The 25,013-nt window shown below is 46.9% G+C and overlaps 1 protein-coding gene across 4 annotated transcripts in view; it reads right to left on the bottom strand.

The window, feature by feature from the left end:
- SLC29A2 (solute carrier family 29 member 2) overlaps positions 1 to 25,013 on the bottom strand; it is a 115,145-nt gene that overhangs the window by 19,288 nt on the left and 70,844 nt on the right. The window lies entirely within an intron of this gene.

Consider the following 25,013-nt stretch of genomic DNA (forward strand, 5'->3'; position numbering starts at 1 on the left):
GAACGGTCTGGAGGATCTAGAGGAAAGAAAATTAGCAGGTAAGGCCTAATTTCACTTTCCTCAGCTATCCTCCAGACGTTCAAGGCGCTTGGGACAGTAAATACATCTAAGGGTGGGACCTGTGAAGCCCAGAGGACAGGACTGCAGCTCTAAAACTGGCATCCTCCCTTGCCTGTACATCCACTCTGTAATGTTTGACAAAAGAATGCAGGGAGGACCACACCGCTGCTCTACAAATGTCCACCGGTGGAACAAAAGTACTCTCTGCCCAAGAAGCCGCCACCCCCCCTAGTGGAATGTGCCTTGAGCCCCACCGGCACCGTACGGCCATGCAATATGTAAGCCGAAGAGATGGCATCCTTCAACCACCGAGCTATAGATGCCTTAGAAGCAGCTGCTCCCTTCTTGGGCCCCCCATGAAGGACAAATAACCTGTCTGAAGACCTGAATTCCTCCGACCTGCGCAAGTAAACCTTCAGCACTGTCCACATCCAATTTCGCCAAACGACGCTGAGAAGCATCCCCCGTCCGGTCCCCCAAGACTGGCAACGAAATCACCTGATTATGAAAGGAGGATACCACCTTAGGCAAAAACGAAGGCACTGGACGCAGCGAAACCTTTTCCTTAGAAAACCACAGAAACGGAGGCCTACATGAAAGAGCTTGGAGCTCTGAAATCCGGCGAGCCGACGATATAGCTACCTAAAAGACCACCTTCATAGTAAGGTCTTTTATCGAACAAGACTCCAAGGGCTCAAAAGGAGAACCCGCCAAAGAGTCAAGAACGATATTAAGATCCCACTGAGGACCTACTGGCCGCTAAGGAGGACGAAGCAACTTCACCCCCCTCAAACAATGGACCACATCCGGGGAACACGCAACCGACCTGCCCTGCACCTTACCCCGAAAACACGCCAAAGCAGCCAACTGCACCTTCAAAGATGACAATTAAAGGCCCTTCTCAAAATCATCCTGCAAGAAATCTAAAATGCACGACACAGAAGCTGTGGAAGGGACACACGCCGACGCAGCCAATTTGGAGCCACCAACAACACCGAACCCGCATGACATTCTACCCTCTATAGGACTCGACCTATCAAGGGCCACGGGGGAAACACGTACAGCAACACCCGCTGAGGCCACAGAAGGACCAACGCATCGATCCCTTCCGCTTGCGGATCCCGACGCCGACTGAAATACCGAGGAACCTGAGCATTCTGTGCCGACGCCATGAGATCCACTACTGGCATTCCCCACTTTAGAACTATCTGGTCGAACACCGACCAGTGCAAAGACCATTCTCCGGGGTCCAACATGTGTCTGCTTAGAAAATCCGCATTCACGTTGTCCACCCTGGCCATGTGCACCACCGAAATCTGCACTAGATGCCTTTCTACCCAACTCATGAGCAGAGCCGTCTCGATTGCCAACTGCGGACTCTTTGTACCGCCCTGCTGGTTGACATACGCTACCGCTGTCGCGTTGTCGGACATGACTCTTACTGCCTTTCCCACCACACTTGAGCGAAACGCCAACAGAGCTAACCGAATCGCCCTTGTCTCCAACCGGTTGATAGACCACTGAGCTTCCTCCGTTGACCACCGCCCCTGCGCGGACCGACCGAGACACTGAGCTCCCCAGCCCAGCAGACTGGCATCCTTTACCAGAATCACCCACTGAGGAGGTTCCAACTGCATGTCCTTTTTCAGATGGGCCGAGCACAGCCACCACTGGAGACTGTGCCGAGGAGCCCCCCTCAATGGCAATCACAACTCCAAACTGTGTACCTGAGGAGACCACCGGGACAACAGAGCCGCCTGAAGCTGACGCATATGCGTCCTGGCCCATGGTACTACCTCTATTGTCGCTGCCATGAGGCCCAGAACCCGAAGGTACATTCGAACCGTTGGACTCTGAATGGACATTAACAGCCGGATCTGCTGCTGAAGAGAGGCGATCCGAGAATCCGGCAGAAAAACACGACTCACTGCCATGTCGAACCGCACTCCCAAGAACTCCAGACTCTGCGATGGGATCAACTGACTTTTGACTACATTCACTACCCATCCGAGCGATTCCAGAAACGCGACCACCTGAGCCGTCGCCGCCACACTGTGAGCCCGAGACTTCGCCCGGATCAATCAGTCGTCCAGATACAGATGCACCAGAATTCCCTGCCTCCGCAAAGCCGCTGCTACCACCACCATTATCTTGGAGAAGGTGCGTGGAGCCGTTGCCAGACCAAAAGGCAGAGCACAGAACTGAAAGTGCCTCCCTAAAACAGCAAAACGGAGGAAACGCTGATGAGCCTCTTGAATCGGCACGTGCAGATACACTTCCGTGAGATCCAGTGACGTGAGAAATTCTCCCTGACGAACAGCCACTATGACCGAGCGCAGAGTCTCCATGTGGAAGGATGGCACCTTGAGCGCCCCATTGACCCTCTTGAGATCTAAAATGGGTTGAAACTGGTCCTCCTTCGGCACCACAAAGTAAATGGAACAACAACCCATTTCTTGCTCGTGCCGAGGAATGGGTACCACAGCTCCCAACTGGATTAAGCGACCCAGAGTCTCTTGAATAGCCTTTATACTTGACTCGAGAGTGACAAGGAGAGGGAAGAAACAGATCCGGCACTGGGTGCTCGAACTTGAGGGCATAACCGTCGCGAATGACCTCCAGCACCCACTGATCTGAAGTAATTTGGGTCCACCCCTGATAAAACAGACGAAGTCGCGCTCCGACCTTCACCAGAGGCTGGACCCGCACACCTTCATAAGGAGGACTTATTACCATTTCCGGCACCTCCGGAGGAGTCCTGACCTCCTCGACGACCACCTCGAAAGGACTGCGTCCGCTGGAAAAACCGGCTTTTAGAAGGAGATACAAATCTGCCCGGCCTGTACCGCCTCACGTCCTTAAACCGACCTCTAGCCGAACCACCTCGACTAGTCGCCTTAGGCTGTAACTCCGGCAACCGTGAGACCTTGGTATCCCCAAGACCACTCATCAGTTTATCCAAGTCCTCTCCAAACAACATAGAACCCTTGAAAGGTAGAAAACACAACTTTGCTTTGGAGGCCGCATCTGCCACCCAGCCCCTAAGCCAAAGAGCCCTGCGAGCCATCACCGCCAGAGCCATATTCTTAGCCAAAGCCCTTAGCAAATCATAAAGGGTGTCCACCAAAAATGAAGACCCCATCTCCAATTTGGCCAGGTCCTGAACCAAACCAATCCTATCTAACGCAGGCTCATCCAAGAGCTTCTCCGCCCAACGGAAACAAGCTCTGGCTACCAAGCCCCCACACACCGAGGCTTGCAAGGCCAAAGCCGACAAATTTTTATTTTTTATCACATTTGTACCCCGCGCTTTTCCACTCATGGCAGGCTCAATGCGGCTTACATATTGTATACAGGTACTTATTTGTACCTGGGGCAATGGAGGGTTAAGTGACTTGCCCAGAGTCACAAGGAGCTGCCTGGGCCTGAAGTGGGAATCGAACTCAGTTCCTCAGTTCCCCAGGACCAAAGGCCACCACCCTAACCACTAGGCCACTCCTCCACTGCGCTTCAGAAAGGACTCTAGCTTCCTATCCTGAGGATCCCATAAGGCTGTACCGCCATCCACCGGAATGGCCGTAGCCTTAGTAACCACCGCATCCACAGTAGGTGATTTCAGCAGGACCAAATCTTCCGGAGGCAAGGGATACAGCCGCGCCATAGCCCTAGACACCTTACAAGCAGCCTCCGGCACAGACCATTCCAGAAAAACCATGTCTCTAATGTTTGAATTCATGGGAAAGGAATGGGAGGCTCTCCGAATCCCCTTAACCAAGGGATCTACCTGTGGTCCCTCCGCAGAGGGAGTGGCCGCCGGAGCAAACTTCAAAGTAGCGATCACCTGATCAATGAGCTCTAACAACTCCTCCTTATGAAAAATGCGAACCACTGAAGAATATTCCCCAGGCCTTAGCCCATCCTGATCCTCAGACTCATCTAAGAGATCCTCCTCTCCTGGGTCACTCCAAACCTCCGACCCAGTCAGAGAAAGTATCTCCATAGGTGTTATGACCTGGTGAATGTGAGCCCTTGTGCCCCGACTGAGCACGTCAAAGATGAAGTGGCACCGCACTCGATCAGGCAGCCAGACAACCCCTAGCTTCACCTGGGGAGCGACCACCGTTCCCTGGGAGTTGAGCCCCCAGGTGCAGGCGGCCACCAGGACTTCTGGAACCGGCGGGCTTGCACAACCGCTGACCAGGCTGGCAGGCAGGCAGACACAGTCCAGGAACAAAGAGTCAGTGAAGCAGCAAAACAGAGAGCAATCCGAAAGTCTGGGCAGGCAGCAACACAACGCGTGGTCAGTAAACAATCCAAGGTCAGGAACACAGGAAAACACTGGAACAGATGAAGACCACAACCTCTAAGCGAATAGAAGCCGAAGCATGGAAGGACTGGAAACAGGGCTTTAAATAGAGCAGGAATTAGGCTCAACCATGAGCAGCTGTTCCAAGATGGCTGCCCCCATCAGCAGAGGTGCCTACATCCAAATATGGACTTCCTTCCTGACCTCGTTACTCCAAGATGGCTGCCCCCCTCCTGAGCTAGCCAAGATGGCTGCTGTCCATGATCCAACCCGGATGACGGCTGCTAGGTTAGGAAACAGAAACCAACCCATCCTGGAGAAGTGTAGCAGAGCGTAACAATAGGCTCTGAAATATCCACCCGCGGGCGCTTAACTCCCACTGAGCTAGCAGCCTCCGGGGAACAAACAGCCTGAGAGGGGCCAGCTCTCCAGGCATTATACAGAGACCAAACAAACTCAGGGGGAAAACCAGACCCCCCCCCCCCCGACGCTGCTGAAGCCCCAACAACACTTCCCGCAGTCTCCGCGACGGACCCCCGTCGCTCCCGAGGCGACAGGTCCATCGCGTGATCCGCGGCTAAACTAGGCGCGCTTCCCGCCACACAAGGGTCCCCCGGCGCCGGTACGGAATGCGCGGCCAAAAGGGCCGCACCTCCTGCAAAAAACAGCTCCGCCGAGGCCGACCCGGGATGTGCAGCCAAAATGGCCGTGTTTCCCGCCAAAACCGGCCTCACTGTTGCCGGCCCAGAATGTGCAGTCAAATCGCCGCCCAACACCTCCGCCGACTCAGGGGAAAGCACGGGGGGCAAGAGCGCTGACAACTTAGGCTTCCCACAAAATTTACATTGGCCACCTTTCACTTCGATGCTGCGCTTCGCGCAAAACCGACACCTCGCCAGCTTACACATAATGGCCGCGAACACAATGAAAACAAACAGTTGCTTTGTGCTCTGACAGACTAATAGGCAAAACCGCCTATGGCAAGAACGCCCTTGAAGACGTTTTATCTCTGGACTGCCACAAGAACGGCCAAAATGAGCCGCCTTTTAAAAACGTTTTTTTTTTAAACCTCGTTGCTGATGCCTAAACGCCTCAAGGGTACAGAACGAGGTCTGTAGCCGAGGTTAAGCAGTCCTCCAGAGGAACAGCACAGGGGGAGGGACCTGGCCACCCGGGTGTGACACCCCACAGGGAATAAGAAGCCCCTTAGGACTTACAACCTGTAATAGAAATCCAAGTGTGGGTTCTCTAACAATTACAACCCAACCTAGAAACCCCAAACGGGCCTACCAGACTGAGTACACTGCACAGGCTGCACACATCTACCCTCTGCTGAGACTGAGAAAATACTGGTTAGTAGAAGGTCTGCACAGGCTACTTGTATAAGAAGTTTTAGTGTTCTCAGTCTCCCTCTGCTGGTAGGAGTGCATAACCCAAGCATCTTGAACGGTCTGGAGGATTGCTGAGAAAACAGTTGTTTTGAACTCCAGATCATTCACCTCCCTGCCCCTACGCCCCCCCAGTCTCAAACACAAGCAAAGTGACTGACCAGATAATCTCCAATTCAGATCTAGGGGTGATGTACAAAGCTGGCACACGTGGTAGAGCACAATTAACACAGTTTGCACAAATGTTTCTGGATGCATGCTGCAAAAAAAAAAAAAAAAAAGGGTTTGTGCAGAAGCTGATCCTGCACAAAACCATTAAAAAATGAATGATGATGAGGCTATTAGCTATTCGGCCCCAATTCAGAGAAGTATGCAGACAATGTAAGAAACTGAGCACCAGGTCTGAGGAGGTGTAGAAGGATTAGCTCTTTCTTCAGTAGGGTCTGCTAGTATTAGTTTCTTCTTTTTGCTGCAAACATAACAATACCTGCAACTTTTTAGGACAGAACAGGGAAGGTGATGGTTCTGAAACAAGTCTGAGCAGAAAATGGAAAAAAAATAGCTCTTACCTGATAATTTTCTTTTCTTTAGTTTCAATACATCAATCCAGAGATCTGCAGGTTATGTCCATCTTACCAGCAGGTAGAGATAGAGAGAACGACAGAGCTCTTCCATAAAAGATACTGTGCAGCTGGTTTCCTTTCAGTATTTTCAATAACAAAGCAGTACGGAAAACCAGGGAGAAGAGAATCTCCTGCCAACAATTTGGAAGCAAAGAACCTTGTAGAAACAATCAGTGCAAACCACCTTCCAGTGGGCTTCACCTTCAGTATTAGAAATACAGTCTCTCTCTTCTTGTAGTATCTGAAACTGTGTCTGCAAACAAATCAAACTAAAAGCTCACATGAGAAAGAACATATATACATACTCTAACAGACAGACCAATACAGAGTCTCTGTATTGATCTGTTGGGATTAAAGGAAAGAAAATTATCAGGTAAAAACTAATCTTCCTTCCATTTCATCTCACAGATCAATCCAGACACTTGTGAAATATAAAAAAGCAGTTCTCAGGTGGGGCGGGATATGGAAATCTCGGCAGAGACCACTGAAGCACCAAAGGCCGCATTTCCCCAGCCAAAATGTCCAATCAGTAATGCTTTAGAAATGTGTGAGCCGAAGACCAAGTCGCAGATCTGCAAATTTCATCAATGGAAAATTGATTGGGACTCCACAAAGGAAGTAGCATGAGTCCTTATAAAATGTGTTAAAGGAGGACTCCTACCAGCTAAGATGTATGCCAAGGAAATGGCGTCCCTGAGCCATCAAGCAATAGTAGCTTTCAAAACCTGCTCACCCTTTCTATGGCCAGAAAATAAGACAAAAAGAATGCCAGAAATTGCTGGTGACCTCTAGGTATTTGATCAGAATCCTGTGGATGTCCAAACACCAGAGTAAACGAAACTCCTCTGGATAATCTTCCCTATGAAAAGAAGGGAGAGAAATTGGCCGATTGAGATGGAAGGCTGAAATCACCTTAGAAAGAAAAGATGAACTGTTCTGATCTGATGGTGACTCCAGCTTCAGAAAAACAGAAGCATGGGTCTTAGCATGACAGTGCCTGTAACTCTGACACCTTCCTATAGCTGAAATAATTGCTACCAAAAAGATCGCTTGAAGTGTGAGATCCTTGAGGGTGAGTCTATTAAAAGGCTCGAAAGGAGGCCTCTGAAAGGTGTGGAAGACAATTCTATCTGGGAAGGTACAAGTGGTCAACTCCCCTTCAAAAAAAGGGACAAAGTCCGGAAGTGCCACTAGGAAAGACTTCTGAATGCAGCACTGAAAGCATGCAAACTTCCCTAAATGTGCTTAAGGATGAGCCTTTCTTGAGGTTCTCCTGCAAGAAAGCCAAAATGTGTGAAACAGGCCTTAAATGGCTGAAAGGCCCTGGACACACATCCAGATTCAAAAGTCCTCCAGACTCTCACATAAAACCAATGAAGTCAACCACTTCCTGGCTTGAAGAAGTGCAGAAATGACATTCTCCCAATAAACTTTCTTCTTAATCTCAACCTCTCAAGAGCTAGGCCATAAGACCAAAGGAGGGAGGACCATCTGAACTGGGCCTTGCAACAAGAGACTCCCCTGGGATGGCAACCAAATGGGGCTGCCAAAATGCAGCTGGATTATATTCGCATACCATGGTTTTGTGGGCCAATCTGGCACCACCAGAAACATTGGGTCTCAATGAAGGGATATCCTCTTCAGAGCTTGCCTATCATCAGCCCCAGGGGAAAGACATACAGGAAAGAGTTGGCAGGCTAAGGCTGGGTAACAGCATCTATGGCTTCTGAGCTGCACTCCTTCCATCTGCTGAAGAACCTGGGGGCTTTTGCGTTGCTCTTTGTAGCAATCAGGTCCAGGTTGGGAACATCCCATCTGGATGAGATCAGAAGAAACACTACTTGAGTGCCCATACCCCTAGGTCCAAGAGACTCCTGCTGAGGAAATATGCCTGAACATCATGCACACAATGTGCACTGCTGAGAGCAAGGACAGAGGATTCTTTGCCCACTGGCAGGGGAGAAGCGCTTCCTGGGCTACGGGAGCACTCTTCATGCCCCCTTGCCTGTTGACATAGGCTACTGCTGTTATTTTGTCAGAAAGGACACAGATGGCCTTGCCTGCAGGAGGGAAGAGAACACCTGCAAGGCATTCCTGATGGCTCTTAGCACCAAGAAGTGGGATCAACCACGGCGCCTCTACCCAAATCCACACATCTTGGGCCATTTGACTCTGGCAATGAGCTCTCAAACCACAGAAGCTGACATCAGTGGTCACCACCATCTAATCTGGCGTCGACAGGGAGATGGCTTTTCTCAGGTTCACCACCATCCAATCTGGCGTCGACAGGGAGACAGCTTTTCTCAGGTTCTCCCGATGCAGGCACTAGACTTAACTTTGCTTGGGATGTCCAAGGAAGCCGGAGAAGGTAGTCGAAAGATGTGGGAGACCAATGACTGAGTAGCGACAGTTGAAGTAGCCACATGTGAAATCTCACCCAGGGAAAAACATCCAACATCGATGTCATGATGCACATCACCTGCATATAATCCCAAGCCTCAGGGACAGGGAGCAGAACAAACTGGAAGCCTGGGTCACATATTTGTTGCCACAAATCCGGGAGTACCCTCCCTGCCCAGGTATTGAATACGACCCTGAGATATTCAAGGCACTAAGAGGGAGACAAATGACTCCTAGAGATGACCACCCACCCTATTGATTAAAGAAGATCGACTATCCTGGCTGTCACCTGAACACTCTCTTGCAAGGAAGACGCCCTCATCAGTCAATCGTCCAGATACGGATGTACACAAATTCCTTTGCACCATAGAAATGCCACCACTACTACCATCACTTTGGAGAAGTCCATGGGGCCATGGCTAGACCAAAGGGCATTGCCCGAAACTGAAAATGCCCCCTCCCCCACCAAGGTCAGAGAAACAAAGGAAGCGTGGATAGAGAGGCCAAATTGGAATATGAAAATATATGTCTCATCCAGAAAGATACACTCCCCTGGCTGAACCAACGCGATCACGGATCTTAAAGTTTCCATTCGGAAGTGTCTGACCTTGAGGAAACCGTCCAACCCCTTTTTAAACTCTGCTAAGCTAACCACCTTCACCACTTTCTCTGGCAACGAATTCCAGAGTTTAATTATACGTTGGGTGAAGAAAACTTTTCTCCGATTTGTTTTAAATTTACTACACTGTAGTTTCATCGCATGTCCCCTAGTCCTAGTATTTTTGGAAAGCGTGAACAGATGCTTCACATCCACCTGTTCCACTCCACTCAATATTTTATATACCTCTATCATGTCTCCCCTCAGCCGTCTCTTCTCCAAGCTGAATAGCCCTAGCCTCCTTAATCTTTCTTCATAGGGAAGTCGTCCCATCCCTGCTATCATTTTAGTCGCCCTTCTCTGCACCTTTTCCAATTCTACTATATCTTTCTTGAGATGCGGCGACCAGAATTGAACACAATACTCAAGGTGCGGTCGCACCATGGAGCGATACAACAGCATTATAACATCCTCACAACTGTTTTCCATACCTTTCCTAATAATACCCAACATTCTATTCGCTTTCCTAGCCGCAGCAGCACACTGAGCAGAAGGTTTCAGTGTATTATCGACGACGACGACACCCAGATCCCTTTCTTGGTCCGTAACTCCTAACGTGGAACCTTGCATGACGTAGCTATAATTCGGGTTCTTTTTTCCCACATGCATCACCTTGCACTTGCTCACATTAAACGTCATCTGCCATTTAGCCGCCCAGTCTCCCAGTCTCGTAAGGTCCTCTTGTAATTTTTCACAATCCTGTCGCGATTTAACAATTTTGAATAACTTTGTGTCATCAGCAAATTTAATTACCTCGTTAGTTACTCCCATCTCTAAATCATTTATAAATATATTAAAAAGCAGCGGTCCCAGCACAGACCCCTGAGGAACCCCACTAACTACCCTTCTCCATTGTGAATACTGCCCATTTAACCCCACTCTCTGTTTCCTACCTTCAACCAGTTTTTAATCCACAATAGGACATTTCCTCCTATCCCATGACCCTCCAATTTCCTCTGTAGCCTTTCATGAGGTACCTTGTCAAACGCCTTTTGGAAATCCAGATACACAATATCAACCGGTTCCCCTTTGTCCACATGTTTGTTTACTCCTTCAAAGAACTGAAGTAAATTGGTCAGGCAAGATTTCCCCACACAAAAGCCGTGCTGACTCGGTCTCAGTAATCCATGTCCTCAGATGTGCTCTGTAATTTTGTTTTTAATAATAGCCTCTACCATTTTCCCCGGCACTGACATCAGACTTACCGGTCTATAATTTCCCGGATCTCCCCTGGAGCCTTTTTTTTAAAAAATCGGCATTACATTGGCCACCCCCCAATCTTCCGGTACCACGCTCAATTTTAAGGATAAGTTGCATATCACTAGCAGTAGCTCCGCAAGCTCATTTTTCAGTTCCATCAGTACTCTAGGATGAATACCATCCAGTCCAGGAGATTTGCTACTCTTCAGTTTGCTGAACTGCCCCATTACGTCCTCCAGGTTTACCATCAAGGCAAGCAAAAAGGGAGACTGAAGTCAAATATGCCCGATTTGAAACAGAGCTGAGTTCCACAGCTTCTAATATGATGCACAAACCAGTCTGGAACCTGTGCCTCCAGGTTGAAAGCCAGCCACCTTCCAGAATAAAACTATTTTGTTGTTAACCCTGCACCCAGAGAAAAATGCCCCCATGGCAGCACTGAGGTTTCATGGTTACCATGGAGACCAGTGCACTAGCCTCAGAAAATAACCATATGTAACATTTCCAGAAACATGGAGCCAAAAGCACTAAGCCTGACTAAGTAAACGCCTTTCTAAAGGTATATAGAGTTCTAGTAAGAAAAAAGAAAGTGTCACAGAAGAAGTGAGGAAAACTTTCAGGGTGTTTAAGTACTACTACTACTAACTGTGAAAAAACTGAGGGGACTCAAAGTTCTCGAAAAGAAAGGTATCTAAGAATATGAGAACCCTAACACACATGGTGCATTGCCCTGATACTGTTCACTGGCTCCCACACTAGGAACAGCATTTAACCAACTCTGGAACAATAAGTAAAATTTTAACTCACCACAGACAGTGTGGCCTTTTGGTGACTGCTGCCACTAACAAATCCATTTTAGGCAAACATAGCTTTTCAAGCTCAGGCATGGAAATGGGGTAAAGACGTGACATAGCTGTCACCAATTGAAGGACAATGTATGGGGTGATCCACTGAGTAGAAATGACTTCCTACATAGCCTCATGAACTGGAAAAGACTGAAGCAGTCTTCTAGTTCTCACCATTTTAAGATTAGCAGATTAAAAACCTTTTGTGCCTTAGGTATAAAGTGTTTTTAATCTACCCCTCTATAGACCCCCGTGGGATCCTTCCACACGGAGGTGTACAGAGGGTTTGTGCTTCTACAATCTGTTTGAACGCCTCCCTGAATTCCTGTGACACCCCTTCCCAGGGGTATCGGCGTTGGGGAGGCATCAGAAGGCTCAGTTCAAATCTAATTCCCATGACCACAGCTTTCTGTCTATTAGGATCTAAGTAGATCTTTGGCCATTTATGTTCCCACATATATTTTATTAAAAACCAACTCAAATTTGTTCAGAGAGTGAGTGTCACTAGTGTGTGGATTACTTTGTAGAACAAATGACAAGTAAAGAATAAATAGAAATAAAGACAGAGATAGTTTACAGAAATAAGATTTTTAATTCTTACCAAAATCAAGTCTTCAATTTGGTACATTCATCAGACAGATTCTAGGTTCAATTGCACAGAGCTTCGCCCTTGGAGAACCGTTGGGGAATGTTCCAAAGATCTGTCTAATTCTCATCTCTTTTATAGTCTTTCGTCCCAATACAAGTCTATGGAGAGGGATTTTTTTCTCTAATATTACTTAATCTATGAGTCATGACCTCCGGTCAGGTGCCCACCTGCCCCTCCTCCCAAAGATTGCTTAATAATTTCAACTTTTACACTTTCACTTCCTCTTTTCTGATCTTATGACAGAGATCATGTGTTTTTATATCTTATGATACCAGAAGCCATTTTCTCTAAGACATTCTCCATCTTAAGAACCAAACTTTTATCATTTTTATCTCTAATTTCCTCATCTTAAGTGTTACACTCAATTTGAAAGTTGTACCAGGTTTCTTTAAAACTCACCAAGCAGGCCTGCTTTTGCAGGCTCTCTGCTATAAGGCCATCAGCAGGTTATTAGGCCTAGTTAGTACTTTTCAGCTGTTCCAAGCTGTGTAGCTTGGCCCACCACCATTCCAGTGGATAGGTCTCAAGCTACAACACATATTAACATTCCCCTCTTCACCCTATCTCATAGGGTGACACCAGGGTTAAGGAACCATGGTACCATCCATTCCAGAAGGTATCCTATAAAATTGTAGAATCGAGTGAGTCTAATTGAAAACTGGTATAGTCAGATTTATTTGAATTAAGGTTATAACATAGGCACTACTTTGGTTATTTCAATTCTTCTTAGGGGGGGCTTACCCATATCTGCGATCAAGTAGCATACTATAACTACAACAATAATATTTCTGAACCTATTAATATGCAGGTTCAATCTTACTCTTACATATATGGAGATATATATCTTGCTAACAATCAATAAATCTTTGGTTATATACTGATTATATCTTGAGTATACATTCGCATTGATTACATAGAGCTGATTATATCATTTCATCAGGCTTAACGCTATTATATTGCATCCCTATGTGCTATTACATGATTATACTGTTGCAGACATTTCTACATTGTCTCTAGGATTTGCATAGCGATTGGTCCATCTCATAGGGAGATAGTCCAACGTGTTATCCCCTGTGGTGTTGGGAAGGAGATTTTCATACAGAGCATATTGTCCTGCGGTTGTCTTTTTTGTTATTGCGGTTTCAAATTGCAACCACTATGATTATGGTGGTGGCTGCAGAAATGATAAATGTCTTCCATTTACCAAAAGCTTTATCCATCCAACCGGTCCAGGATGTATCGACACCAGAGTTCTCTGCCAATTCTTGCGACAGTGAGGTTAAACCTTTCAGAGCTCTGGTAATTGACCCATCTGGAGCTGTATTGTTGGGGATAAAGGTGCAACACTGTGTACCTATTTTATGGCACACGCCGCCATTTGCTGCCAGTATCTGGTCAAGCACTAATCGATTTTCTAACGTCATTCTGCTGGTGGCATCTAATTGTGTTGCAATTCCTTGAACCGCGTCTCTGGTGTAATTGACAAATCTCTGCTGATTGTAGTATATATAGTTAATCCAGTCTACGTTCTTGTTAATAGTAGCCCACCAAAAGAAGGCAGACTCGAACCCTGCAGCAATCTGGTTTCTGGCTTTGAACTCATCAGGTACCCCTCTTGGAACTCCAATTGCATCTATATAGACCCGATCATCAAAAGATCCAGGCATTGCATGTCTCTTCACTCGTGAGGAAGAGCTGCTATGAGGAGGAATCAGGGATGCTATAATGATTGGAATTACCAATTTGACTAAGGCACATCTGCCTGTCCAACTTCTGTGAAGTGTATGGTGGATAGTATGGGTTCCACAATACCACCATACATCTGCTCTAGCTTGTGAAAAGTCTGTAAGGTTCAGACCCCTCAGAGCTCCCGAAGGCAACTCCTCCTTATAAAACACAAACACTGTGGCGGGACCTCAGAGACCTCTGTAAATAGCTCCCCCTCCTCCAATTCCTCCTGCATCTTTGCAGAAAGGGGCTGCCCTGAAATGAGTCCCTCAGAATGATAGGCAGACAGGGGAGCAATAGAACCTACTTCTGAGCTGGAGTGCAAACGTCTCCTCTTCGGGGCAGGGTCCATCAGTGGAGACTGAGGCAGGGAACAAGCTAGAAATCTCCAAAGGCTGAGCTAAAAAGGAACTATCAGTTCCCCTAACAGACTTCTGCAACATATAGGTATTATGGAGCAGCAGAATGAATTCGGGGGGGGGGGGGGGGGGGGGGAGGGGTCAGAAGACCCCAGTCTCAGAGAAACCCCCAGAGCGGCTGACGTGTGTAAGGATCTCTGAAGCAGTGCCAGGTAAAGGAGCCGATGACAGCGCTACTCCCGAATCACACTGCTGTTACAAAGGCTGCCGGATCACTTTTGGCCCCATGAGGGGAAAGAGCCCGCATATCTCCTGTTCAGGAAGCTGAGACCTCCCAGAACACAGACCCCCGGACACTGCCCAATGCTGCTCCCTGCTTCCTACAGTGGGACCAGCTTTTAATTACTTCGGCAGCCATTGTAAAGAAAACAAAGGTAAAGCTGCAACTGACCCAAATGTGAAAGAAAATGTATGGATACACTCACCCTGGGAGAGCCAGCCATCAGGAGTCTTGCCTGTCAAACTCAGTGCTGCTGGAAGCAGAATCTCGGGGGCGTTTCAAGATGGCGGATGTTGCCTGTTAGCATGCATCGAGGCTCTCTGGATTTTTTTTCCTTTTCTATCTTAAACATAACAGTTTTCTTTGAAAGATGCCTCATACAAAAAGGAAAGGGGTGGTAAAAAGCTTACCGTCCGTGGCAGGAACCACCCAATTAATCCAGTCGACCCTGGATAGTTTTGCTACGAGCACGCCAGGGGAGAAGGAGGTGAGGAGCCTTGCTGTGGGAGCCTCTGGAGGAGCGACGACTCCCCTGGGGCTAGTAACAACTCTTTCCTCGCCAGATCTTAACCCTCCTCTGTGTCCTGCAAGCACCAGAGGTGAGACAGAGTTTTCAGAAGCCTCCGAAGGGGGGGCTGAGGAATCCTCTGGACGGAGCATCACCCCAGAAGCCTGCAGATGATTTACAGCAGGAGCTATTAGCTCCCACAGAGGTAACCCTAGGAAGCATTTGGATAATGTTACAGCATTTGAATCAGACAATTACAAAAGCTGCTTCGGACACTGCTTCTTTGGTGACTAAAGTTGATCTTTTGTCTGACTCTAGAAAAAATCAAGCAAGATACTGATAGCCAGAAAATACCTTTCCAACAAGAACTAAGTTCATTAAAAACTACAACTGACCCTTACCAACATGGAAGTACTTCCTGTGATACTGGGGGGTGATTTTAATATGACCTGGAACCCGCAGATAGATAAATCTCACCCACCTCTGACAAAGGGGGAACTTAGCACTAGGGGCTTACCGGACATGTGCACTACACTAGACCTGATAGATGTTTGGCGTACACTACATCCAACAGAAAGGGAATACACTCACCAGTCAAGGGCCCACCAAACCCACTCCAGGATTGATTATTTGCTGATCTCGCGTACGGTTTTTACACATATTAATGAAGTGGTGATTGGTCCTAATGTGATCTCAGACCACGCGACAGTTTGGATGACTTGGCAGGTGGGGGATAGGAACCTACAAGGAGCAGGAGGTTGGACATTTCCTAGTTATCTTTATAAGGATGTAAAATTTCGGGAATTCCTAATAGCTAAATGGGAGGAATATAGGCATTTTAATGAAGAATCGGTAAAGGAAGCAATGACATACTGGGAAGCAGCAAAAGCGGTGAATAGAGGAGAGGTTATCAGCTATGTTAACCACTATAAAAAAACCGAGACCGAGAATTACTGCGTTTTGAAAAGTTGTTAATAAGCTTGAAAAATAAATTTGGCAAACACCCCACACCTGGAGTGCACAAAGAGCTGATTTCGGTTCAGACAGCAGTGAACTCCCTGTTGCATGAGAGGGCAGTAAAATCCCAGGTATACTACCGATACCAACTATATAAACATGGGAACAAGGGGGGCAAATTTTTGGCTAAATTGATAACCCCGCAGCATTCCTCAAAACATGTAGTGGCTATTAAAGGCAAAGATGGGAAAGTACTACACACAGATCGAGAAATAAGGGAGGCCTTTCAAGAATACTACCAACAACTTTACAGTGCAGGGGAAAGCCAGGGCTTGCAAAGTGCTACCTATCTGCAGAATATAGTGACTCCCCTGGTAAGGCAAGCAGAGCTTAAACACTTGAATAATCCTATTGTAAACCACGCCCTCAGGAGAAGAGATAAACCTCCAAACAAGTAAATCTGAATGCCTTTCTAGTGTAGTCGGGCCGGGCACCCAGAAAATTTCTCAGGAACAGGGCGAGGAATACAAAAAAATTTGAGTGAGATGGAAATGATTTTTTGAGGTTTTTTTTATTTAAAACTTCAGCTCAAGTAATAAAAATGCACCTATGACTCTATATACATAAACATTTTAACACCTACCATGTGTAAGTTTCTCTAATGGGTAAATTTCCTACTTACTTAAAAAACATTCACAAGTTTTACCAACAGCAACCTCTAACATTTGCTTCTTTATTTCTTTCCCCAGATTCCCTTAACCCCTAAATTAAAAATGCAAGCAATTAAAACTGTTTAATGATGGTTCAATGTCAAGAATCGATTCTTTGTCTTTATTCTTCTTTTCAGATTCTTCTCCAGATGACCAAGGTAAGTATAAATGTTATGGTAATGTCATAGTCTTCCTTCCCTTTAACTTTAGCAAGATTTAAAAGGATACTTTCACTAAGCTTTGTTCAGCTAGTTTTTCTTCTTCCTTTTCTCTGCAGGTGGTGGGTACCATGAGACTGTGACGCTGTGATGATCCCTGGCCAGGGAGCAGAAACCAGGACTGTACCTACTAACCTAAGCTGTTAAAAATCAACAATAAAAACCCTAAACCCTAACTAAGGACATTAATCAAATAGCTCATATCCAAAAGACTTGAGTCTCTTCCCTGACTACCTTTCCCACTAAACAAAATGTATAATTATTTTTCCCTAATCTAATCCCTCCCACAATCAATTAAAAATAAGAGAGTGTGAAGTTCCACCTTAAACAGCTGGAAGCATAAAATTTCCTAACATTAAAATTACTTCCAACCTCTTTCCGCATTCACTATCACATTAATGCAGTGAAAAATCAAATCTTCTTTAAGAAATTGCCTTCCACAATTCCTATGAGTTTTCACCCTTAAAGGCACTCAAATCAATCAGTTTTGATTTAATGTTAGTGTACCAGGGCAATCAGCTCATGTGTTACATATATGAAATTGCCCCTTTATTAAACAAAAATCCTGATCTACCAACCCAGCAGTAACCTGAGCACACTGGCAGGATTTATTGTCAGTTCTGGTTTTGTTTCCATAAACTTTCAGATAACTCAAAAACTCAGTCACTCTCTAAAAGCCCTTAAACCGCGTTGGCTTCTTTTAAAATTTAAGTAATTACAATCAGGCACTCACTTCACACTCATAAATGACCTTTCAAACACTCACAAATCTGTTTTTAAACAGATTTTTTCTAAAGCTGGAGACAGACAGCTAACATAGGTCTGCTCTGCTCTTTCCTTACCTCCCAACTGCCTAACAGTAACTCTCAGAACCTACTGACATCACTGTCCCAGGCTCGAGCATTTGCCACAAACCTTCACATTCTAAATCCCCACAGCATTCAATAACAGCGTTTTAAAACCAAAATAAACACTTCTTATAATTTTAACCCTTAGGGTTACACTATAAGCAGTGATGAAGTTACCTGGGCAATTGGCCAAAGTAAATTGGGGAAGGCACCGGGCCCAGATGGGCTTAAAACTGAATTTTATAAACTGATGGGAGATCACGTCGTGCCCATATTGACCAGGGTGTTTAATGAGTGGGTGGCAAAGGGGGGGCTACCGGAAAATCTTAATTTAGCCCAAATAATAGTATTACCAAAACCGAAAAGAGATGGAATGCTGTTATCTTTTTATCGACCTATATCCCTATTAAACTATGAGGTAAAATTGTTCGCAAAAATACTGGCCAATAGACTGGGAAGGGTTTTGCCACGCCTGACTCAAGAATCGCAGGTGGGATTTGTTCACGGTCGCTCCGTCACTAAGAACCTACGTAGCATCTTACTAGCATTGGAGCAGCTTAAGGGGTCATCGGAACAAGCACTAGTGATCAGCTTTGATGCCGAAAAGGCTTTTGATCGTGTGGAATGGCCCTTCCTGTTTTCTGTTCTAGATAAATATGGATTCACTGGCTGGTTCGTGCAAGCAATCCGTGCTTTGTATGCCACACCTCGGGTGCGGGTCCTGATAAATGGAATGTGCTCTGCGAGTTTTGAGATCACTCGGGGGACTCGACAGGGCTGCCCATTGTCGCCACTACTTTTTGCACTTTATTTAGATCCTTTAATTCGAGACATAATTTCCTGTAGCACTATTCATGGAGTAATGATTGGAAAGACAGAATTTAAAATGGCGGCATTTGCCGATGACCTGCTTGTAATTCTTACCAACCCTAGATTGTTACTTAAAGACCTTTTGGAAGTATTTGCGGAATTCGGCGATTACTCTGGGTTTAAATTAAACCTAGATAAATCGGAAGCCCTGGCGATCCCATTGATTACCAAATTTTTATGGAAAGAAGACTTCCCTCTGAGATGGACGGATGGTTTTTTTTCGATACCTAGGAATCCTTTTGACATCTCAGATGGAGGATATCTATAAGCTGAATATCGGGAGACTGTTGCGTCAAACAGAACAACAGTTAGAAACATGGAAGATGTTGCCAGTGCCACTGATAGGACGTATTTGTCTTATCCGAATGGTGATTTTGCCTAGGTGGCTATATGTCATGCAGATTATACCATTGAGATTGCTTCAGAAAGATATTAAACATTTTTATCAAATAGTGGGGCGGTTTTGCTGGGCAAAGAAAAAAGCTAAACTTAAGCTGTGGTTCTTGCTGGGGGTGTGGCAACAAGGGGGTCTGGGCCTCCCTAACCTACAATATTACAACCTTGCCAGTTTATTGAGACTGGTGAGAGATTGTCTTCTCCTCGACCTCACATTCCCCTTTAGAGTTGGAGCAGGCTTATTTTAGTCCCTATAACTTAAATACTCTGCTACATGCCAACAACACGTCGTTACCAAAGTCTTTCAGAAATAGTATACTCTTGACACCTCTACGAGAGGCATGGAGAACTTTGGGAAAGAAATTGGGGGGCACACCAAACACATCAGAAATGTTGACCATAAGAGGGAATCCGATGTTCATACCCGGGATGGAGAACCCGGTTTTTAGGCGATGGACAAGTAAAGGACTCACATGTCTGAAGACAATATTAGATAACGAAGGGCACATTAAACCTCTAGGACAGCTTATATCAGAGGAAGAAAGTAGCTGGGGAGATGTTTTTGGTTATGGCCAGATAAAACATTATGTTCAATCCTTGGATTGAGAGGCACTTAAATTCCAATTAGGGGAGAAAATTAAACAATTTTTTGAAGAAATCTCAGATGAAGCCCCAAGCATATCACACCTCCAAAAGAAATTATGGGCCCTGACACCGCGGGTGGGGCTGTCCTCACTCCGTCAACGTTGGGAGACGGATACAAACACAGATTTGTCCAATTGGGACATTGAAACACATATCAGGGGTATCCCTCAATTGATTAGTGGAGCAAATTATAGAGAATGTGCATTTAGGGTGCAACATAGGGCATATTTTACACAAACTCAACTTTTTAGATCCGGAAGAATAAACACACCAACCTGCTTGAAATGCAATGCAATGGAGAATACTTTCTACCATGTATTTTGGGAATGTATAATGGTTCAGATGTTTTGGAAGAAGATAGTGACTTTTTTGACTTCATTGCTATCACATAAAATAGTAGGCACTCCCATGCAATTGATATTGGACTGCCCAGGAACATTTAGGGGACTAACAGCAGATAAAACACAGTCCACCGGATCCAGCGTGTCCAGCTAGTTCCAGTCCGCCGATCCAGCCTTCCCCCTGCCTGGTCCTGTCCATCGGCTCCAGTGTGTTCCAGCCTGCCTGATCCAGCTTCTCCTTGCTTACTCCAGTTCATCTGCTCCAGCGTGTTCCAGCTCGTTCCAGTCTTCCTGATCCCAGCTTGTCCGTCTGCTCATCCTGACACAGTCCATCTGTTCCTGCTTGTTCCAGCTTGTCCATCTGTTCCTGCCTGTTCCGGCTTGTTCCAGCTTGTTCCGGCTTGCTCCAATCCATCTGCCTGTTAACACATCGAGTAACCTGCCTGCCTGCTTGCGAGCCTCTCAGCCATTGACTTACCTACCTGCCTGCTAGCTTATCAGCCATTGACTTACCTAATCGCCAACCCAAAACCTAGCTTTCAAGCCCTATCTGCTTAACACCTCAGTCACTACATAGTCACCTGTTACACCTCAGTCACCACCTATGGCCCCTGTCCATGTTCTCTTCCTTGCCCTGTCCCTTCCTAATCTTCTTTCCTCCCCACTCCCACTGTCTACCATTAGAACCCGCTGCCCTCCCACCCTGCCCGCCACCGCAATACCCTATTCACCTCCATCCCTCACCATCCCTCTTGTCCCCCTCCTCCTTCCTGGCTCTCAACCTTCAGCACTTCCTTCCTGCCATTAACCCATCCCCATTACTCCTAAGTACACCCCGTCTTCGTCGCCTGACCTCCCCCACCCTCCTCCGCACTCTCTTGTTCCTCCTCCTGCTATCCGCAGGAGACATTAACCTTAATCCAGGTCCCCCTCACCTGTCCCCGTCCTATCCTTGCGAACGATTCCGGGATGTCTCCAATCTCGTCTCTATTCCCCTCCTTCCCCCCTCCTCCCTCCCCTTCTCATGCGCCTTGTGGAATGCCCACTCAGTCTGCAACAAACTGTCTCTCACCCACGATCTCTTTATCTCTCGCTCCCTTCAACTGCTCGCCCTAACCGAAACCTGGATCTCCCCGGAAGACTCTGCCTCAGTTGCAGCCCTCTGCCATGGAGGCTCTCTCTTCTCCTACACGCCCCGCCCAGTTGGCCGCGGCGGAGGCGTTGGGCTACTACTCTCACCCTCCTGTAGTTTCCAACCCCTCCACCTACCGCAGTCTCACTGCTTCTCATCCTTTGAAGCCCATTCCATCCGGCTATTCTACCCGCTACCACTCAGAGTGGCAGTCATTTACCGCCCCCCTGATAAATCCTTCCCTTCCTTCCTCACCGACTTTGATGCTTGGCTCTCCGTCTTTCTTGACCCTTCATCTCCGTCCCTCATTCTCGGAGACTTTAACGTACACGCTGATGACCTATCCGACCCCCACGCTTCTAAGTTCCTCACCCTAACATCCTCCTTCAACCTCCAGCTGTGCTCCACCACCCCTACTCACCGTGACGGCCATTGTCTTGAACTCGTCCTCTCCTCCTCCGGCTCACCCTCCAATTTCCACGCCTCAGCTCTTCCTCTCTCCGATCATCACCTGATCACATTCACACTTCTTCACCCCCCCCCCCTCCAACTTTAACCACCACCTCCAGGAACCTCCAGGATATTGACCCCTCCACCTTATCATCTACTATCTCCTCCCCTCCATCACGTCTTCCGAAACTGTCGACAAAGCGGTCTCCGCTTACAATACCGCTCTCTCCTCTGCTTTGGACACCCTCGCACCATCCATCTCCCGTCCCACAAAGCGCACCAATCCCCAGCCCTGGCTGACTCCTTGCATTCGTTACCTTCGCTCCTGCACCCGATCCGCTGAGCGCCTCTGGAGGAAATCTCGTACCCTTTCAGACTTCCTCCACTACAAATTCATGCTATCCTCCTTCCACTCCTCCCTATTCCGTGCAAAACAGGACTATTACACCCAATTGACCAATTCTCTCAGCTCCAACCCTCGTCGTCTCTTCACCACCCTTAACTCCCTCCTAAAAGTGCCCCCCCACTCCTACTCCTCCTTCTCTCTCTCCTCAATCACTGGCCGATTACTTCCGCGACAAAGTGCAAAAGATCAACCTTGAGTTCACGACCAAGCCACCACCTCCTCTTCACCCTTTAACCCTCTCCCTCAACCAACCTACCCAGGCCTCTTTCTCCTCCTTTCCTGAGATCACCGAGGATGAAACTTCCCGCCTTCTTTCCTCCTCGAAATGCACCACCTGTTCCTCTGATCCCATCCCCACCAACCTACTCAACACCATCTCCCATACTGTCACCCCCTCCATCTGTCGCATCCTTAACCTCTCTCTCTCCACTGCAACTGTCCCTGACACCTTCAAGCACGCCGTTGTCACACCTCTCCTCAAAAAACCTTCACTTGACCCTACCTGCCCCTCCAACTACCGCCCCATCTCTCTTTTACCCTTCCTCTCCAAAATACTTGAGCGTGCCGTTCACAGCCGCTGCCTTGATTTTCTCTCCTCTCATGCCATCCTCGATCCACTTCAATCCGGTTTTCGCCCTCTGCACTCGACAGAAACGGCACTCTCTAAAGTTTGCAATGACCTGCTCCTGGCCAAATCCAGAGGTCACTACATCCTCATCCTCCTCGATCTTTCCGCCGCGTTTGACACTGTCAATCATGATTTACTTCTTGCCACGCTGTCCTCTTTTGGGTTCCAAGGCTCTGTCCTCTCCTGGTTCTCCTCTTATCTCTCCCACCGCACCTTCAGGGTACACTCCCATGGATCTTCCTCCACTCCCATCCCACTATCTGTTGGAGTTCCCCAGGGATCTGTCCTTGGACCCCTTCTTTTCTCAATCTACACCTCTTCCCTGGGCTCGCTGATCTCGTCTCATGGTTTTCAGTATCATCTTTATGCTGATGACACCCAGCTATACCTCTCCACACCTGACATCACCGCGGAGACCCAGGCCAAGGTATCGGCCTGTTTATCCGACATTGCGGCATGGATGTCCAACCGTCACCTTAAACTGAACATGTCCAAGACCGAGCTCCTCGTCTTTCCTCCTAAACCCACTTCTCCTCTTCCTCCACTCTTTATCTCAGTTGATAACACCCTCATCCTCCCCGTCCCATCTGCCCGCAACCTCGGAGTCATCTTCGACTCCTCCCTCTCCTTCTCTGCACATATCCAACAGACTGCCAAGACCTGTCGCTTCTTCCTCTTCAACATCAGCAAAATTCGCCTTCCTCTCTCAGCACACCACTAGAACTCTCGTCCACGCTCTCATTACCTCTCGCCTTGATTACTGCAACTTACTCCTCACCGGCCTCCCACTCAGCCATCTATCCCTCCTTCAATCTGTTCAGAACGCTGCCGCACGTCTTATATTCCGCCAGAACCGATATACTCATATCACCCCTCTCCTCAAATCACTTCATTGGCTTCCGATCAGATATCGCATACAATTCAAGCTCCTCCTCCTTACCTACAAATGCACTCAGTCTGCGGCTCCTCACTACCTCTCCACCCTCATCTCCCCCTATGTTCCCGCCCGTAACCTCCACTCACAGGACAAAGCCCTTCTCCACCACTGCCAACTCCAGGCTCCGCTCATTCTGCCTTGCCTCACCCTATGCCTGGAACAATCTTCCTTTACCCATACGCCATGCCCCCTCCCTACCCATCTTCAAATCTCTGCTTAAAACTCACCTCTTCAATGCTGCATTCGGCGCCTAACCGCTTGAGAAATATAGAATGCCCCAATCTATCCACCCTATCAGATTAACTGTTCACTTGTCCTCTAGATTGTACACTTGTCTTTAGATTGTTCTCTTGTCTTTTAGATTGTAAGCTCTTTGAGCAGGGTCTGTCCTTCTATGTTTAAATTGTACAGCGCTGCGTAACCCTAGTAGCGCTTTAGAAATGTTAGTAGTAGTAGTAGTTATGTCGTAAACTTTGCTTAATAGCAAAAAAATGTATCCTTCAATCCTGGACATCAGATAAGCCCCCTATTGGCACTGGCGCAACCAGGTAAACCTATTGATGACATGGGAAGCAAGGGAAGCAAAAGGCTCATGCCGCCGCAAAAAGCAATTTCTTAAATTGTGGGGACCTATGCTAAACACATTATCTCAGAGAGGACAGAGTCTTATACTTAATACGTTGTGAACAAATTAATTAATAAGGTCCATACTTTGGTTCAATAACTCAACACACGCATTTGTTGGGCAACATAAGGTAGGAGGGTGGGGGAGACACAGGGAAGGGAGAGGGGGGTAAAGGGGGAAAGTTCATAGGGTAAGGTACCTTAATTTACATTATATAATGTTCAGTTGCGAGGGAGTTGAATGTATCAGCATTTGATAAGGTTGAATTCGGTGAGGGAATAAGGCTCGGATAAATCAACTGCAATAAATACATAACATACCATAAGTAATCAGATAGAAGATAAATGATAGATCACAGTAACTGGTTTACAATTGAAAAAGTTTTATTAAGTAAGGTCTGTTCTTTTTCAAAAGTTGAACATTTAGACTTTCAAGGCCTGGTGAGTCAAATGCTTTCTTTGAGGAAAAAGAGAGAGGGGGCTATAAACTGGAAAGGTCACTGAGGATGATGTACTACAATAATATGGCAGATAACCTTTTCTAACTGAGTGTTATCAAATTGGAATGGTATATGTGTACTCGTTATGTGGTCAAGAATATCAGTTTTGATAAGCCAAGAGGCTCCAGACGCAACTTGGTAGGGGCAATATAGCCTAACGAGCCTAAAATAGATGTTGAGCAAACATGGTGGAGATTCTTATAGAGTAAAAATCTCCATATTGTATCTTTGGCTAATAACCCATTCCAGAGGGGATACAGTATTACTACTACCTAAACCTTTAAAGTTGTGACTGTACTACTAGGGAGGGGGGAAGATTGGGTGGAACAGGGAGAAAATGTTAAACC

Source organism: Microcaecilia unicolor, chromosome 11, assembly GCF_901765095.1.
Source record: "Microcaecilia unicolor chromosome 11, aMicUni1.1, whole genome shotgun sequence".
Lineage (NCBI taxonomy): Eukaryota > Metazoa > Chordata > Amphibia > Gymnophiona > Siphonopidae > Microcaecilia > Microcaecilia unicolor.